Source organism: Anas platyrhynchos, chromosome 2 (genome assembly GCF_047663525.1).
Source record: "Anas platyrhynchos isolate ZD024472 breed Pekin duck chromosome 2, IASCAAS_PekinDuck_T2T, whole genome shotgun sequence".
In the NCBI taxonomy this organism is placed as follows: Eukaryota; Metazoa; Chordata; class Aves; order Anseriformes; family Anatidae; genus Anas; species Anas platyrhynchos.
The window spans coordinates 113,869,975-113,882,015 of NC_092588.1; the positions used below are offsets into that span (position 1 = coordinate 113,869,975).

General features: G+C 51.2%; 1 protein-coding gene and 1 long non-coding RNA gene across 3 annotated transcripts in view; both read left to right on the forward strand.

The window, feature by feature from the left end:
- The window catches only part of LARS2 (leucyl-tRNA synthetase 2, mitochondrial), a 129,318-nt gene that overhangs the window by 26,613 nt on the left and 90,664 nt on the right, over positions 1–12,041 (forward strand). The window lies entirely within an intron of this gene.
- LOC140001565 (uncharacterized) lies at positions 1,002–2,727 on the forward strand. Its single transcript, XR_011806901.1, has 3 exons — positions 1,002–1,149; positions 1,267–1,821; positions 2,041–2,727. It is a non-coding gene; the product is annotated as an uncharacterized lncRNA (long non-coding RNA).

Consider the following 12,041-nt stretch of genomic DNA (forward strand, 5'->3'; position numbering starts at 1 on the left):
TTTCCAGGCAGGCCAGGTCACCTTCTGTCTGCTCCCGCCCCCGACACCTTCCCACTCCCATGTTGACTTCCCATCCCCCAAATGACTTCTCACCCCTAAGTCTCACTCACGGACCCGCCACCCACAGCCATTCCCCATCAGGACCAGACATCCCCAAACCAATTCATGGCGGGGACAGCAGGGGAGGGCTGTGGCCAGCCCCCTTCATCCCACCTCCCCACTGACCGATGCGGGAAGAAGTGCAGGCAGAGGCTTTGCAGGGTGGAAGAGTGGTAATTTATTGTTCCTGGGGGAATCGTGGCTGCCACCCCCAGCCCGTCCCCAGGTGAGGCCCGGCCGCCTGCTCAGGCGGGGGGCCCGTCCTGCCGGCCCGCGTGGTCCCCGCTTCCCGGCTCCTCCTGCCGCACCCTGTGCAGCCAGGATGTGTCCCCGACTTCGGCGTCGTGCGGGGAGCTTGGCAGTCTGCGCCCGACCTGCCCCGCGTGCCAGGAGAAGCTTCTCTCCAGTCTGCGCCCCGTGGAGGGGCTGCGCGCCCTGCGCCGGGGCGAGACGCTGCGGGAGCGGTAGTTGGAGGGGCTCCTCCCCCGCTGCCCCCTCTGCTGCTGCTGCTGCTGCCGCCGCCCCAGCCGCTCATTCCGTTGGAACCTTCCACGGGGTCTTCGGGCCAGGCGCACCACTGCTACAATGGGCCCGCGGCACATCGGGCAGGTGTCTCTTCCCTCTGCCCAGAGGTGGATGCACTCCAGGCAAAAGGAGTGCCTGCAGGGGTCCACACGAGCTGCGCTGGCAAGCGGGCCCAGGCAGATGGGGCACTCCTCGGGCTGCTCCTGCCGCCAGCTCATGGTTCCTGCAGCTGCCGCGATGTGGAACCGGTCGTCCTGTGGGGGAGGCTGCCCTGGTGCCGGGCGCTCAGCAGCTGCCCGGGGTCTTCAGCACCTCGATGTCTCTCGGGTCGCCGGCAGGAACTTGACACCTCACGTGCCACCAGCGTTGCCACCAGGAGGACTACTGCAGAGAGAAGCAGGAAGAAAATGTTGTATCAGCAAGCAGACATTCGCTTTCTAGGTTCTACCACGTTGTCTAGAGTGCTGTAGCTGTCAGCAGTCTGTGCATGGATTGCAAACACAGACTAGGCTTAGGCCAGATGAGGTACATGGATGTCTGTAGGTGTGAGAGCATTACCGAAGGCCCTTGATGGCTCGCGTGCAACAACAATGGCTTCGCGTATGCTTCTAGCACCAGCTCCGCCCGTCTCTCTCTTTCCAGCCGTGGAGACTCGAGCTCTCGCCTACCACCAGCCGGACTGGCCGCAGGCGCCCCGCGCAGGGCATTTATAGGCAGCCCCCTTCTGTGAGGCCAGAGGGGACATCACAAAGGTTTTGGGGTGCCCCTGATGGCAGCACTGACTTGATGGGAGTCTCAGGTATTTCAAGTGACACTTTATTCTTGATACCTCAGTGCCCTCTCCTTGGCCCAGTCCTGGATTCTACCTCTTCCGAGATGGCTTTTCTTAATTAGCCTGATACCGCTCTCCGCTTGGCACCTGTCAGCGTGGAGCAGCCATCTCAAGTCTCACAACGTTCAGGTGACCTCTGTCAGTGCTGCCCTCAGGGACACCCCAGACCCTGCTGATGTCACCTCTGGCCTCACAGAAGGGGGCTGCCTATAAATGCCCTGCGCGGGGCGCCTGCGGCCAGTCCAGCTGGTGGTAGGCGAGAGCTCGAGTCTCCACGGCTGGAAGGAGAGAGACGGGCGGAGCTGGTGCTAGAGGCATTCGCGAAGCCAATCTTTTTGTACGCAAGCCATCATCAAGGGCCTCCGGTAATGTTCTCCAATCCACAGACATCCATGTACCTCATCTGGCCTCAGCGTAGTCTTGCCAAGTATAACCGATCATAAGCATATTTGCTGCTCTAACAGCCATGTTTGCAATCCATACACAGAACAGTTACTGCTACAGCACTCTAGACAACTTGGTTGAACCTATAAAGCTAATGTCTGCTTGCTGATTCAATATTTTCTTCCTGCTTTTCTCTGCAGTTGTCCTCCTGGTGGCACGTGAGGCATCAAGTTCCTGCCAGCGACCCGCGAGACATCGAGGTGCTGAAGACCCTGGGCTGCTGCTGAGCGCCCGGCAGCAGGGCAGCCTCCCCCACAGGACGACCATCTGCACCTTGCGGAAGCTGCAGGAACCATGAGCTGGCGGCAGGAGCAGCCCGAGGAGTGCCCCATCTGCCTGGGCCCGCTTGCCAGCGCAGCTCGTGTGGACCCCTGCAGGCACTCCTTTTGCCTGGAGTGCATCCACCTCTGGGCAGAGGGAAGGGACACCTGCCCGATGTGCCGCGGGCCCATTGTTGCAGTGGTGCGCCTGGCCCGAAGACCCCGTGGAAGGTTCCAACGGAATGAGCGGCTGGGGTGGCGGCAGCAGCAGCAGCAGCAGAGGGGGCAGCGGGGGAGGAGCCCCTCCAACTACCGCTCCCGCAGCGTCTCGCCCCGGCGCAGGGCGCGCAGCCCCTCCACGGGGCGCAGACTGGAGAGAAGCTTCTCCTGGCACGCGGGGCAGGTCGGGCGCAGACTGCCAAGCTCCCCGCAGGACGCCGAAGTCGGGGACACATCCTGGCTGCACAGGGTGCGGCAGGAGGAACCGGGAAGCGGGGACCACGCGGGCCGGCAGGACGGGCCCCCCGCCTGAGCAGGCGGCCAGGCCTCACCTGGGGATGGGCTGGGGGTGGCAGCCACGATTCCCCCAGGAACAATAAATTACCACTCTTCCACCCTGCAAAGCCTCTGCCTGCACTTCTTCCCGCATTGCTCGGCAGGAGGGGGGTTGAGGGGGGGGAAGGGGGCTGGACACAGCCCTCCCCTGCTGTCCCCGCCATGAATTGGTTTGGGGATGTCTGCTCCTGATGGGGAATGGCTGTGGGTGGCGGGTCCGTGAGTGAGACTTAGGGGTGAGAAGTCATTTGGGGGATGGGAAGTCAACATGGGAGTGGGAAGGTGTTGGGGACGGGAGCAGCCCAAAAGTTTAAATTGCTCGGTTGTTGTATCGGCCTCACGTGATAAGAAGATTTAGCTCTATGCACAAAATCCAGGCTGAAGAAGGAACATGCTGCCCAAAGTAGAACTTAATTATGTTAGCTGAGTTTTTCAAAGACTGAAAGTGCTGAAGCAGTTAAACAATGATTGAGCATGCGCAAAACAGAAAGAAGTACAAGGTGAAGAAGACGATGAGCCTTCATCAGAAAGCCCCGAAGTGCAACCACCAGAGGTTACCTGACCTGCAACAGCAGGAGGGGCAATATGATAATTAGTTCTGAGAAACCATTAGCATAAATCCTGCCTTTTCTTGTGAACTGCATAAATATGGATATCCCCGTACCATAAATAAGTACTCCTTGTCTTGCTTAGCTGTACGTGTTGGGTGGAATTATCCCCCACATACCCAGCGTTGTTCATAAAGAATACCTACTTGCTAATTCTCCCAAAGGAGTCTTAGAAAGTGACACCGCTTTTTGCGTTCCACCATTGATGAGGACGCATCAAGAAACTGAGGAACAACTTTCCACCTGGGAAGGTGGAAATTGGCCAGGGACAGTGGGAATATGCATGAGAAACCTAGGATTGTTTAGAGAAAACCAGGAGCACCGCAACCTCTTGGCTGTCTCAGGTGGAAGATAGAATTGAGCAGTACCTCACTTGTTACGTGGTGGCATCCTACGCCATCTTCTGTGTCAGTGGTGTTATAAGTTGCCCCCTTAATTAATTTTCAGAGCGCATTGCATTAATAATAGAAAGGAATTTATTGAGTAAGCAACAGCAAGCAAAACAGCGCTGGGCGGCCAGGGAGTCTCACTCCTCAAACGAAACTCCTTGTTTTTATAATACAAAAGACAATGAACAAACATTTGTTGTGTATTACAATCCCTCCTTTTTCTTTTAGTTACTCATTTTGTTCATTGAGTCTCGGCAATGCCTGGCTACTAAGAACTAATGTTTCCTCGATTCCTTCATTGGTACTTATTGGCTCGTATCTGGCATGGATGAGCATTAAATGTGCCGCTTCTAAATGTCCCTTTACAATCGCAATCAATTTATTAAAAATACATGGTCCAAAAGTTAGTGCTATTATTAAGAACAACTAAGGTCCTGTTATTGTTGATAATAAAGTAGTAAGCCAAGGTGAATAATTAAACCAAGATTCGTACCAGCTCTGTCGGGCTTCATTCTCCCGTTTCCTTTTTTTTTTTTTCAACCCTTCCCTGGGTCTTGCCGTTGTATCTCTTATCTCTCCAGTGTGATCAGCATACACACAGCATTCCTCTTTCAGGGCTGCACACAGCTCGCCCTGTTGTAAAAAATACCAAATCTAATCCCCTGCGATTTTGTAACACTACCTCTGAAAGCGACCTGATAGATTTTCCAGGGCTGAGATGGATTGTTCAGTTTGGGTCGGGTCCTCATCCACAGCAATGCATAAGGAAGTAAATTCTTGATTTTGTTTAACCAATGAGGCTACCCTGGTCCCCACTCCAGCTCCTCCCAGGATTATTAGGGTGGCCAAAGTTAGAGCCGTGAATGGTTCCCGTCTTTCCAGATGATGACTTGCCACTGTGTGCTGGGTATACATACAATCCTCAGGGTGGTATAGAATCCTTGGTATAATTATCACCTGTATACAAAAATCACGAGACGCATTAAAGAGTTTTAGTGATAGACAAGGAGTTATGCCCACTGATGAACAAACCCACCTAGCGTTGTTGGCTGGGATTAGCCACTCGGTTGATTGTTTTCCATTCTCCATGATATTACATAGGTGACACTTCCCACTAGGCACCGTGCCCACACACCTACCACCTCCAGTGACTTGTGTTAGTGTTACCCTTATGTCTTTTCCCCAACTGCAATGTAGAGGGCTGTTCTCGTTTGTGCGGGAGGGCTCCCCAGGATTCCCGATAGCATCATAATATGAAGGCCTTATACTAAAGCATAATCAACAGTGTTTTGTTACATTTGGGTTTGTTTTGTTTAATAATTGGTAGCTGGCATTCATGACCCCCCCATATGTTATTCCCAGCTATGTTATCATTCTCGACTTTACCTGAGCTCGTAGGGCTGCCGAGGGTTGGCACTGTAGTATTTTCCGCAGGCTGGATTTCCTGGACATTTTCTGACAATACCTCATTTGGTCCTACTGGCTGGGGCCTATCAGCATCCTCCTTTTTATTAGTATGAGTCCTCCCCTATCTGTTCCGTGTTCATAAAATCTGACACCTCACATTTTTCCTAGTACCCAACTAGTATCGTCCGAGTTTGTTATATATATATATATAGAGAGAGAGAGAGAGAGAACCTTGCAAATTTCTTTATTTCCTTTGAAGGTTCCTGTATACCCTATACCATGCCCTCGTCACCCGTAACGGGGATCTGCTTGTCATTTACAACCTTGCGGCCCATATCCCACTTGTAAAAATTTATTCCGACCAGCCCCGAGTGTCCAGTCCGTAGCAATGGTTTCACACCCCCAGTATGCACAATAATACACGGTCGGGTAATTACAGTACCCCTTTCCTGGGTTAGAACTTGGGCAGAAATAAAATCCTGATCGGTTAAAGCATGGCTGCACTGACACCAGCTCACGTAATGTGATGCGGAAACTGGGAGCACCCGCTGTCGTTGTTTGCTGGATGACGAATTGATCCTTCCATCTGATCAAGCTCCATTTAAAAGGCTGGTGGGGATGCGCAGACCCATAGCTGACCAAAACGATGATACTGACTCCCATGTATCGTAGGAGGTGGTCAGAGCCCATCGTTCCAGGGTGTTTTTAAATTGTCGGCCCCTCAGTCCCCCACCGTTTTCACTTCTCTGCCTCGCTTGTCAGTTCGGTTGCAGCAAACTACAAGATATCGGTTCTTCTTGGCAGCAGCAGTGTTCTTCAGGGGAACCTACTAGGGAGCCTTCGAAACAGGGCCTCCTCCGCTTCCCACGATACACAGATAATACACAATACTTATCGAGTCCGTCTTAGTGTCAGCTTCAAGTCATCAGGGCCTGGAGCTGCCTCCCATTTACCTTCCCGGATTGGTCCTTTCACACGGCTGGCATGCGTCCATCCTTTCTCTGCAGTTCGAGTAGCCGTTTCTGTGGTAAGCAAAACAACATAGGGGCCTTCCCCATCGTGGTGTTAAAGAAGTCTCGGATTTCCAAGTCTTAGTTAGAATTGAAGGTGATCAAGTGGCAATTCCAAGTCATAGGGCGTACCATATAGCATTTCAAAAGGAGAAATTCCTACATCAGTTCTGGGCTGTGTCCATATGTTTAACAGTGCAAGAGGTAAGCATTTTACCCAAGAAGCCTTAGTTTCCAGCACAAGTTTTGTTAGTTGTTTCTTAATTTCACCATTCATTCGCTCTACCTTTCCAGAGGAGGAGGGGTGCCAGGGGCTGTGAAAATCCCACTCAATCTCTAAGGCCTGCTTTAATCCTTGCAGTAAAGCTTTACACCCATTCAGTCACGTGGTCAATTAGGACAAACAAGTAACTCAGTAAAGTCTACCTGTATACTTTGGAAAGGTCAAACCCCTGGCTCCCGTCCCCCTCTAGATAGGTTACAGAAGACCTTTTTATTTACCCTTTGACATATAGTAGTACATCCTCTACATGTGTGCTTCCCTAAAGTATATATTCCTACATAGACATGCTTTCTTAGAACATCACACATTGCTTGCACCTCCCAATGACTCTTCTGATGTAAAACAGTTAGTATTTGCCTCATTGTCACTTTATTCAGCATTTCTCTCCCATCAGGGAGTATCGATTTTCCTTAAAATGATCCACATATTTGTAACATTAATACCTCCTTGGGAGGTTGTAATTGCTCCAAAATCTTTTTTAGAATTTACCCAAATAGATAGGTGGCCCTGTAAACCCCTGAGGTAAAATTGTCCACCTATATTGTTGCTTCCGCCCCCATTTCAGGGTCTTTCCAGTCAGAGGTGAATATATGTTTGCTCTCAGGGCCTGAGAGCACTCCATTAATAACACTGTTATTCCAGTCTAACAATTTACTAGTTGAATGCCCAATTTAATCATCAAATCCCTTCCCAACAAGTTAGTCTCTGCCTTGGATACATACAATAATTGCCCAGTGATCATTTTATCCCCTAGTCTCAGCTTGGTATCCCCCAAAAGTGGCACTGTTATCCCAGTCCCTTCTACCCCCACCACATTTAGGGTTTCATTAGTTAATTTAATCCCTGATACTTTACAAGTCAGAAATGACTTAGCTGCCCCAGTATATTGGGTTTGATGGCAAAGTTCGGGGGGTGTGAGGGGTGTGGGGGTGGGAAACTGCAGTGGCAGCCCCCGTGAAAAAAAAAAAAAAAACAGAAACCTCCCCGTGGTAGATAAGGGACAATTTCATGGGGCCCTAAAGGGGCCCACTGCTGCCCAGAGCCAAGCCATAGCAACACAGTCCGTGCCTCTGTGAGAGCACATCCACGAAAACAAACAAACAAAGAAACAAACAAAAGCCTGCTGCTCAACAGCAGTTGGGAGAGCGAGAAACCCCCCGCCCCGCAGACACTAAAGTCAGTGCAGAAGGAGTGGGAGGAGGCGCTCCAGGCACTGGAGCCGAAGCCCCCCTGCGGCCGCTGGAGAGGCCCCTGGTGGAGCAGGCTGTTTCCCCCTCCCCGATGCTTGAGAAACTGAACAAACACCACAGCAAATATGCAAATATACCAAAACTTCTAGACTGTTACTTAGATAATGCCTACATCACCTTTCCCTGCTCATTCAACTTTGAATACCTTTAACACTTTCAACAAACCTTTTAACACTTCCTTTATCTTTCTCTAGCCTTTACTTTTCTAATGCCGACATCAAAGGCTCAGTCAGGGGCCAACTTAATTCCGTACCTTTTCCCTCCAAGATGCTGAAACAACATCAATATACAACATTTCATCCTGTTTTCCTTCTTTCCACAAAAAAACATTGACTGTAATATGGTGGTATAATTAGTAGTTCCATTTAGGAGCCACTCCACTCCATCCTCTAGTTTATAAAGTGGCCACCATTGATCACAATATTTGATAAGGGTTCTTTTACTCTCTGTACCCTCTCACCCCACTATATCCCTCCAATGTGTTAGTACACATCCTAGGGGGCTTTTCCTTGGGATTTCTTTGCTTTGAACTTTTCCTATTGTAATCTACAGTGGTTAATATTCCACCGTTTTCCTAGAAGCTCTTTACTAGTCAATCCCAATCCCTCCAAAATCCACAATATATAGATCCACAAGTAAAATCAGACCACTGTAAATTAACTGCCTGTAGACAATTACACTGAGGACATTTACACCTGATGAGCTGATAATATGCCTAGGCAAATTTTGTTCCCTTAAACATACACCTCAATGGCAGTTCTTATATTTTCATATTTACATATTAACATAGGTATAAAAGAACACTTTAACAAAAATGCCCGGGCTTTTATATATACAATATACAATGTACAGTTATTATTCCAGTTAGAATTATTCCTCAGCAGCTGGAAACGTTATGCCAGTTGCCATTAAAGCTCGCTTACCCCCCTCCTGTCTCTTTCTTAAAATCTCGGACGTCCCCGGAGTTAATGGGGACAGCCACATATTCCTAGTCACTGGTCCCTGAACGCTAGAGTCAGAGTCGCTATCAGAGTCTCCCTGGGGTTGCGGATTAGGAAGCCTGGGAGTCGGAGGGGCTGCAGGTGGGGGTGGTGGAATATAGGGAGGCTGTGGGGCTGGGATCTCTCATTCTCGGTTTTTCTTGCGCCTCCCATCCCCTCCTTTTTCTTTTAGAGGGTATAAATTGGCTCAAGTTTCCGAGCAGATCCACAAATGTGCATATTCACTTTCTTCCAAACTAAAAGGTTCCTTTGAGTTTACATAAATATTTAGGGCCTGGCAAACCCAATCTTCAAAGGACCCAAATACGGGCCAGTAAAGGTGGTCTCCTCGAATCTGTTTACCACCCCAAACTTCAACACAATAATGTATCATTTTTACTTTATTCCTTCCCCGCCTACAAGGGGAATCCTCCCAATTTTTAATCATTAATCCCGGGGTAACCTAACATCAGACGTTACCCCACCCATGGGACCAGAAGGCTTACTCTTCTTCTGTCCCATCTTCTGGAGCGCCTTCACACACACACGCACAAATCGCTTCCCCCTTTTCGTGGCCTAGTCCCTCACGGGATGTGGGAACCGCACTACCGAGGGGTACACACTTGCTTCGTCCTGCTGGACATCTCACAGCGACATGCTCCAGGATACCCAACCACAACCGAACAGATCACCAGCCTATACTTACTCACTCCTGAGTCTTCGTTCGGTCTTCGTGCACAAAGATTACTAGGGGTTGCCGGCTTTATTTGCTTGCTGCCGAATTTAGGGTTCGTCGGTGAAGGATTTGAATGAAAGTAGGCCTAGTGAAGGCCGCTGAAAACAGCGGGGCGCCCCCTCCGAAGGTCTTTCAATCAGATTGCCTTCATCCGAGTCAAGGCACCAAATTTGTTATAAGTTGCCCCCTTAATTAATTTTCAGAGAGCATTGCATTAGTAATAGAAAGGAATTTATTGAGTAAGCAACAGCAAGCAAAACAGCGCTGGGCGGCCGGGGAGTGTCGGCTCCGCCAACGGCGCGCACCTCACCCCCGCCAAGGTCCCTTTTTATATCTTGGTAATTCCGGGATTACGCAGCACGTCCGGGTATGTTCTGCGACTGCGCGCACTGTTGCTAGGGGGTCATCTCTGTCCCTCTGGTGGTCGTGAAGATGAAGGCCGTAGTCTTCCTCGGCGTTGTGGTTCAACTTCTTTTTTTATTTGGTCATGTTGGCCCAGCGTGAGACAGGAAGGCAGGATGTTGATACACTAGTTTAGCAACTTATCAGGAGATGGCTACACGAGCTTTGCAGCAGGGTCTTTGAACAAAAGGGGCAACTGAGATGCAGAAGGAGAGAAGGGGAGGGGGTTCTCTTTTTTGTTACATTAAGCAAAAGAATTTTCAAGGTGTCTAGCCAAGTATTATACAGCTCCTTACTTCAGCAGGGAGCTTTTGGAACTCCCGCTCCTCAAACGGAACTCCTTGTTTTTATAATACAAAAGACAATGAGCAAACATTTATTGTGTATTACAAGTGGTATAAAAGGGCCCTGTTTTTTACCCAGAAGGAAGCTCCCAGAAGGGCTGGGGACGGAAGGGACCTCTGGAGGTCATCTGCTCCAACCCCCTGCTGAAGCAGGGCCACCTAGAGCTGTACGGCCGCTGGGCACCGCTGACAAGAGCCTGGCTCCGTCTTCTTTGCATCCTCCCTTTGGGGATGTCAAGATGTTGCTAAGATCCCGCCGAGCTTTCTCTCCTCCAGGATGAATGCACGGTGACGCACAATGCAATTGCTCACTGCCCACTGAGTGATGATGCCCAGACAGACCCCGCGCGGCAGTAGCCACACTCTGGCCAACCTGCTCAGTCCCAGTCTTCAGCACGACCCCATAGGGTATGGGACATGGCTCTGGCCAGTTTGGGCCAGCTGTCCTGGCTGCGTCCCCTCCCAGCTCCTGGTGCACCCGCAGCCTCCTGGCTGGCAGGGCGGTGTGGGCAGCTGGAACGGCCTTGGCTCTGTGTAAGCAGTGCTCTGCGACAACTAAAAGATCGGTGTGTTGTCAGCATCACTCTCTTCTGAAATCCAGAACCCAGCTCCATACCAGCTACTGGGAAGACAACAAACTCTGTCCCAGCTGAAACCAGGACAGCCTCATGCACCTCCCAGTGTTCTACCATCTCCTCAAAAGCATCCCGGAGTGCACGTTTTACAGAATCCCGCTTCTGACAACAACGAAGTTCATGCCGTGACCTTCCAAAGGGTTGAGCCCTTCAGGGATGCCCCCCTGCCTGCGGGTGTGGAGAGACGGCAAGTGGGAGTTGGTAGGGTGCTGCAATACACGGAGGCTTTCTTTGCTGAAAAGTTCTCGTTATTACACGTGGCCGCAAACCACCCCTGGGCAATATTCTGTGATTCAAGGCAAGCATGGAGAGAGGTGTCGGGCTAATTAAGAAAAGCCATCTTAGAAGAGACCAAACCCAGGAGTGGGCCCCAAGGAATCAAGAACAAAGTGTCACTGCAAAGACGTGAGGCTCCCATCAGAGAGTTCAGAGTCATCAGGGCATCCGCAGCACAGGTTCACTGGATTAAGGATGTCATGTAGGCAAGAACCATTTGTGCAGCACAAGAAGTTCTTAGGGGGAGAGGCGCTCCATTTAGGGTCGATAAGGAGTCCTTTTTCTATTAAGAGAGACGGAAGAGAGCAGAGGACACCACCTCCTTAGAGCAGCCAAAAGCTGCTGCTAATTTCTGTGTTTCACCTGAGACGAGTGATAGACACCGATGCTTCCTAGTCTCTGGGAATGGCGCCTTTCCCAGAGCCGTTCCTCCTTCTCAGACAGCCCATTGCTCTTGTAGTTCCCTGCTTTTGCCCTTGGTGGTGGCACCTGGAGACAGTCTCTGGTCCTCAGGTACCCTTAGGCTGCACTTGCAGGAGGCCAGCAGCGCCTTCCAGGGATGCTGCAGGTTGCCAGGCCCGGTTCCGCAGCTGGCAGGCATTCTCTGCTGCCGGGCTTTTAGGAGACTTGGGATGTCAGCCTTTTTTTCCAGGCAGGCCAGGTCACCTTGTGTCTGCTCCCGCCCCCGACACCTTCCCACTCCCATGTTGACTTCCCATCCCCCAAATGACTTCTCACCCCTAAGTCTCACTCACGGACCCGCCACCCACAGCCATTCCCCATCAGGAGCAGACATCCCCAAACCAATTCATGGCGGGGACAGCAGGGGAGGGCTGTGGCCAGCCCCCTTCATCCCCCCTCCCCACTGACCGATGCGGGAAGAAGTGCAGGCAGAGGCTTTGCAGGGTGGAAGAGTGGTAATTTATTGTTCCTGGGGGAATCGTGGCTGCCACCCCCAGCCCGTCCCCAGGTGAGGCCCGGCCGCCTGCTCAGGCGGGGGGCCCGT